Source organism: Coturnix japonica, chromosome 38 (genome assembly GCF_054131305.1).
Source record: "Coturnix japonica strain WE chromosome 38, WE-NBRP24, whole genome shotgun sequence".
NCBI classification, from domain to species: Eukaryota; Metazoa; Chordata; class Aves; order Galliformes; family Phasianidae; genus Coturnix; species Coturnix japonica.
This window is the reverse complement of record NC_140700.1, coordinates 4,171,786-4,177,646: the sequence shown is the minus strand read 5'-3', so window position 1 is coordinate 4,177,646 and position 5,861 is coordinate 4,171,786. Positions and strand designations below refer to the sequence as shown.

The 5,861-nt window shown below is 46.6% G+C and overlaps 1 protein-coding gene across 3 annotated transcripts in view; it reads left to right on the top strand.

Moving 5' to 3' along the window:
- Positions 1-9: 9 nt before the first annotated feature.
- PLXNA2 (plexin A2) overlaps positions 10-5,861 on the top strand; it is a 302,069-nt gene continuing 296,217 nt past the window's right edge. Inside the window, exons 1-2 of one of the 3 annotated variants that reach the window (XM_032449324.2) lie at positions 10-498; positions 2,277-2,363. The gene's annotated coding sequence lies outside the window, so the exon portion shown is untranslated. Of the gene's footprint in view, positions 499-1,756; positions 2,095-2,276; positions 2,364-5,861 lie in introns of those variants that run through there. The other 2 variants (XM_085526831.1, XM_085526830.1) reach the window with 2 other exon arrangements.

Here is a 5,861-nt window from a genome sequence, read left to right as displayed (position 1 = left end):
AGGTCAGGGTGCTGTTCTCCACCATCCTTATATGGCACAAAACCCCAGAGAGAAATGACACTAATTAGTCTAATTAATCTCCATCAACAGCGCTTTAGACTGTTTCAAACCAATCACTGCACCTCACCTTCCTGAGAAGTACAGGAAATATTCACCATTCTTAAATCCTTCCTATAGTTTGGAGTTTAAAGGTGGGACAAAGCCAACTTTGCTGACTGCACTCTGTTGGTTTCACAGCGTGGTCTAAAACGACTCACAGCAGCCATCTATGTGGTTAAGTTTAGTTTGTTATCAGGAATGATCAGCTTTAGGGCAACATCAGATCACATTACTTAAGTTTGGAACCCTCCCTTTATTTGCTGGCAGATTCTGTCAGTGTAAAAGCCCAGAACCAGGACTGGGTCAGAACTTCTGGGTGTGAAGCAGAACCTGAAAGGTGGAAAGCAATGACAGAGCTTGGACAACTGATACAACTGCACCTGTGGACACAGCAAGGAGGTGAGTGGACACAGAGAGGAGCTGCAGGAAGAAAGCAGCACATCCCCTGCTGAAATAACCCTATTAAGGCCATAATTCAGTGCCCCTGCTGAGGATGAATCACCATATGTGCACAAGCATCCGTTTCCCCTTTGGTGCTTGGTGTCCTTGCCCCATCCCTGGGCTGTGTGCTGGGCAATGGGCACCGCACAGTCACAGGGTGATGGAGGGGGAGTGAAATTAAAGGCAACGTTATGCAGGATAATACGATTGGCCTGAGAGAGATTTAAGGCAGAGATAATGAGAACAAAAGGGAAGCAGTTACTGCAGTCCTTGGGAGTCTGGGTGCTGAAATGAGACAGCTGTGATAAACCCACTTGGAGTGGGAAAGCAGAGCAGTGGGTGCAAAGTCAGCACTCAGGGTTTGGCCTTTAGAAGCACTGAGAAAAGCACTAACAGTCAGTGGGAGGGAGAGGGAACACGTCCCTGTGTGTGCTCTGCAAAGAAACCCATCTACATGGTGAATCCTGACCTTGAATGGTGCAAATCTAGGATAGAAATTGGGGCCTTGTGCTGAGCTCTCCATGGGCTTGCATTAAAATAGCAGTTATTAAGCAGAGGTGCTCCGAGTCAGCACCAATCTTGGTTTTAATGGCATGAATCAGAAGCGAGGAGGTGGGATGCAGGATGGGAGGGCAATATCAGCCCCATTGAGCACAAAGCAGAGCATGGAGGGGCTTGGGGAAGGCATTGCATCCACTGTGATGTCAGTGCTGTGTTTGCTCACTGGGTGGTGTCACAGAGGTTTTGCCTTGGGACAAATGGGCTCAAGCTCAGCTGTCCTGTGCTCAGAGGGGATGTGGAACATGGCTGGGTCTGTGGAGTGAAAATAAATGTCTCAGAACATCGTCATGCAGAGGGCAAACAGGAGGCAACAGCACAGCGGTTTGCAGACAGAGAGACAGACAGAGACGTGACGCCCTAATGGTAAATACAAGCTCAGAAAGTAAATAGAGCTGAGCTGTGACATGGCAGGGAGGGGTTTTGCTCCATCCCAGCTCCACAATGCAATTAGGTGCTGCTCACAAGTGGCAGCTGCAAGCATTGCTTTGCTTTGCTTTGCAGCTTTAAGAGTAAAGCACAGCGCTGCTTATGCAGCAGGGAGGCTCATTCACATACAGGTGGCTGGGCAGTAACCCGATGCTGCTTGCATCTGCATTAGCTCAGGTGGAAGGAACTGCTCTTATCTCACGGATGAGTCGCCTGGTGGTGCATTTTTGTTTCCTTTTTTGTAGTTTAAGTGGTTAAATTGGAGACACAGAGGATTTAGCAGCACGAGCTCAACAGGTTAGCATGGGTTCCATGGGTGCTTTGCAACCCATTGCAGCTGGCGCCCTCTGGTGGACACAGCCGGAACTGCAGCAGCGGCGGCTCGCGCCCGGAACCGCGTGGGGCCGTTTCCTATTTCCCTCCCCACAGGAGAAAAGAGTCGATGGGATCGATCGATTCGAGTAAAAATCTCTTTTTTTTTACTGTTAAGATGCTGAAATTTGACCGAAAAGCTTCACCGGGAGTGATCTCTCCCTGTCTGCTTGCTGTGTGTGGTAAATAATCCAGGTGATAATATAATAATATATATAATATGATAATAATGAAGAATTCAGCTTAAAAGGAGGTTAATTCGATGCGTGAGGCCTTGTCCCACCTGAGGTTATGTGTGTTTCTGCTTCGCTTTCTTTCCTTTCATAGGCCAAAGCGTGTCCTCACATCACTTATCTCTGCTTTATCTTCAATTACAGGTGTAGCAAAAGAAGGAAAACCCCACCACGATGCTTCTCTGCAGCACCCAGTGCCCTTTAATCTGTTTTCCTGACCTAGAGCTTCAGGTAAGCCCCATAATAGCTCTGAATGCAGAGCAGCCCCCCATTATGGCGTGCTGCACAGCGGGGGCTGCTTCCTGCACTGTTTGTTTTGCTTGCTGAGTGTTGACAGGCGAGCAAACAAGATCTGCGTATCACATCTGCTCCCAAGACTCCTCTTAAGTCTTTATAAGTAGCCAAAACATATCAGGAGCTGGTAAGACAACACGCCGGATGGATTTATGCTTATTTTTCTGTCCTTTTTTTTCATCAGTTTGCTGATAAGTTGAAGCTAAATGACAAAACATGAGTCCATCCCTCGGTGTGTGGGAGGGATGATCTGAGCTGCTCTGCTAATGGGGAGCTGCTCCCTGCATTGAGCTGCTGCTCTGCAACCCAAGCCCCATACATAAGCCTTTGCTTTTCTCACCTGACCATAGACACACATCAGTCTATTTCCCCAACCCTTTCCCTTTGCTTTTGTGATGTTTGGAGAAGTGTTTGTCTTCCCAGCTCCTGTTAGATGTAATTACTGTGAATATCTGTTTTCTGGCCACTTGGTAATAACTAACAAGGTCTGCTGTGACACGGGGAATACATCCAAAGCCTATTTAAATACTCCTTTCTCTGTTGTGTTTAAGGAGATGGCAGTTATCCTTATGGGCACATAGACTCTGTAGGTACTCTGTCATATGCAGACAAGCAAGGCTCCTCAGCAGCACCAAATGCTTCCCTACCACCTGGCAACGTGCAGGACAGGTGACAGCAGAGCAGCCTCTGAGCTGGGAATTGAGGCAGTAACATCTAATCACGTAGCAGTCTTTTATTTTCCTTCTTTTGCCCTTGTTTTCTTTTATTCCCCTCTGTGAGTTCTCTAAGCAGCTGATTTGATGCATGTCTCTTTAACCAAGCCTTTGCTGAGGGCTGTTCCTCTAAGAGCACAGCAGTGCTTTATGGTGGCACTGAAAAGTGCCACAACTCCTAAGCAGCTGAGATTTACATTGATGGGTTTTATTCCTGAGCCACCTCCCTCCTCATAAAGCTTCATATAGGTTTTGAAATGCCTGACAAGAGACCACCTGCCTTTCTCCTGATTTATTACCGGAGTCATCTGGTGCCATTTGATTCCTCCCAGTGTGAAACCATTCATTATTTATATTGCCAAGTACCAGGAATAGCTGTCAGGTGTCCATCCTCAGGTTCACAACCACAGAGAGGAAAGCAGAGGCTTTGTGAGCATCACTACACCAAGAGCAAGGTGTAATAGACAGGCTGCCCACAGGGAAGGAGCAGAGCCAGTGTGAAGTGCTAAGAAGCAGCTTCAGACCCTCAGGGCTTCATGCAGAGAAGCTGTGTGCTGTGGGAATGGCAGAACCCTGCCCGTCTGCTCACCAGGAGCCCTCCTTGGTGCTTTAATTCAACTCAAACCTGTCTGTGCGTTCAGGGCTCTGCTGATCTCTGTGTGTCAGGCTCTCCTGACTTTAAAACAGCTGGTTTATTTTGCTTCCCAAATGTGTTTCTTGGCTGTCATCCTCCTTTTGCATCTTAAAGCTTCAGTCTTCTGGTTTGTAATGATCTCACGGCTTGAATGGTGATGCTGGCTCTCAGCATCTCTCGTGTGGCTGTTTGTGAGCATCACCAAAGGGCGGTGGTGGAAGCAAACAAGCTCCTGCTACACAAAGCAGAGGTAGATTTTAATAGGAAAACTTGACATTCGTGGGGTCAGATTGCCTGTTTCTTGTGCTGCCTTCTGCATAAGGCCAGGTTTGCAGGAATAGAAAGGCAAAAGGCCAGAGGCTTTGGTTCAGCATAAAGACCAGCCCCACCAACTGTACCAGTACAGTTTTGTGTGTGTGTGCAAAGGAAGGAAGAGAAAATCAGACCGTTTTCCCCAGGCCATAGAATTTCTCAGATATCCATTTCAAGGTGTTTATTGCAGCCTTTCATCCCGTCCCCTGACTGCTGAGATTTAAATTCCCTGCCTGGCAACAGATGGGATGCCAATGTATTTTTAGCAGTTTGTTTGCTTTGATTGAACCCTTAAACAGGATCTTGCTTTTTTAAGTCCTTGAATTGCCCTGGGGGCTGAACTGTGCACAAAGACATGCAGGAGCAAAGTTGCTTGTGCAGAGCTGCTATCCCAGCTGTATTGCAGTGCTGTTGTACTCAAGGAGACCCATGGTGTGCTGTAGCCATTAGCTGCTATGCAGGATGGTTTTCTGCCTTGGGAAGCTGTGAAAAGCTGCAGCAGAGGAGCACACTGAGCTGTGCATGCTCTTGTTCAGCTCCTTGCTCAAGTTTGAGTCATAGAGTTCCTTCAGACCCCTCATTTATTCTTTTTCCCCCCCTTTAAATTGCTTTTAATAAGTGTGATGTGGAAGCTCTGATTGGATTCCTCACTCAGAGGGTTAATTAGGTACATCTAAATAAGAAACAAAATGCATTCCTTTGGACTCCAGTCCATTTCCTCCCTCCAAACTAAAATGTTCTGCTCTCCAGAGAGTTCTTGTTTGAGAATTGACTGAAGGTAATTATTGCAGATAATTAAGATCACTAAGCAAAGTAATTTAATTTTCTTTTTCTCTTCTTCCCTCCAAGAAATTCAAACGTCCACGTAGCACTATATCAATAAGAAGCCTTTTAGGAGGCAGTGTTGGCTGAGGATGCGCTCAAGCTAGAACAACTGAGCACAAAGTGAAACCCAATAGTGATACTTTGAAAAGCAGTGACTTACTGCATTGAATGAAGAGTCCTGTGTTCCTAGATGCTGGTTTTGAATGTTGTTGCTCTTTAATTCTGCTTCCACCATAAGGGCAGAGCAGCCCAACTAACTGATGTGCAATCAACTGTGTTGGACATAGCACAGCTGAAGGCCTTGAAATGAGGAGGTTCCATCAGTGCCGCCTGTGGAAGCTCTACTTAACAAAGGTTGTGGGGGGAGGTGGAAAACTGGAACAGTTCAGAGTGTTGGAGGGTTGGAAGAGCTGAGCAAGACGAGGTACTGTGGCTTTCTGCTTTGTTTTCCTGCTTCGTTGCTGTGATTTATTGTGTCTCTGGGTGTTTGTGTGCTGTGTAGGAGGTAAAAGAGACTGGAAGAAAAGCTGTTGTAAGTTTTTAGTTGGAGTGAGTAATCAAAGATAAAGAGGGGATTACAGCAATGTGTATCACAGCGCTTCTCATGTCTGCTGGTTCTGTTCAAAGCTGGAGAAGGTCCCTGTTCTTTGCAACTTGATGGTGTCGAATTCTCTTGAAATACTTGAAATAACACCTGAACTTTGTGGCTGTGAAATGGGAGCTTTCAATGGGCTTGTTTCCTTATTGGCCCTGCTGCTTTGGATGCAGGTGTGTGGCACGTATCTGTGCCTCTTGTTGCTGGCTTGCTAAGATAGGAGCACAGCCTTGCACCTCCCTGACTTTGCTTGATCTATTCTTGTAGTTCATACGATGGAATTCCTAAGGTGTAAGCAATCCTCTAACAGCCAAAAGCCTTGTCTGAAGTTCCAAAGCAGGCACTGTTCACATTTT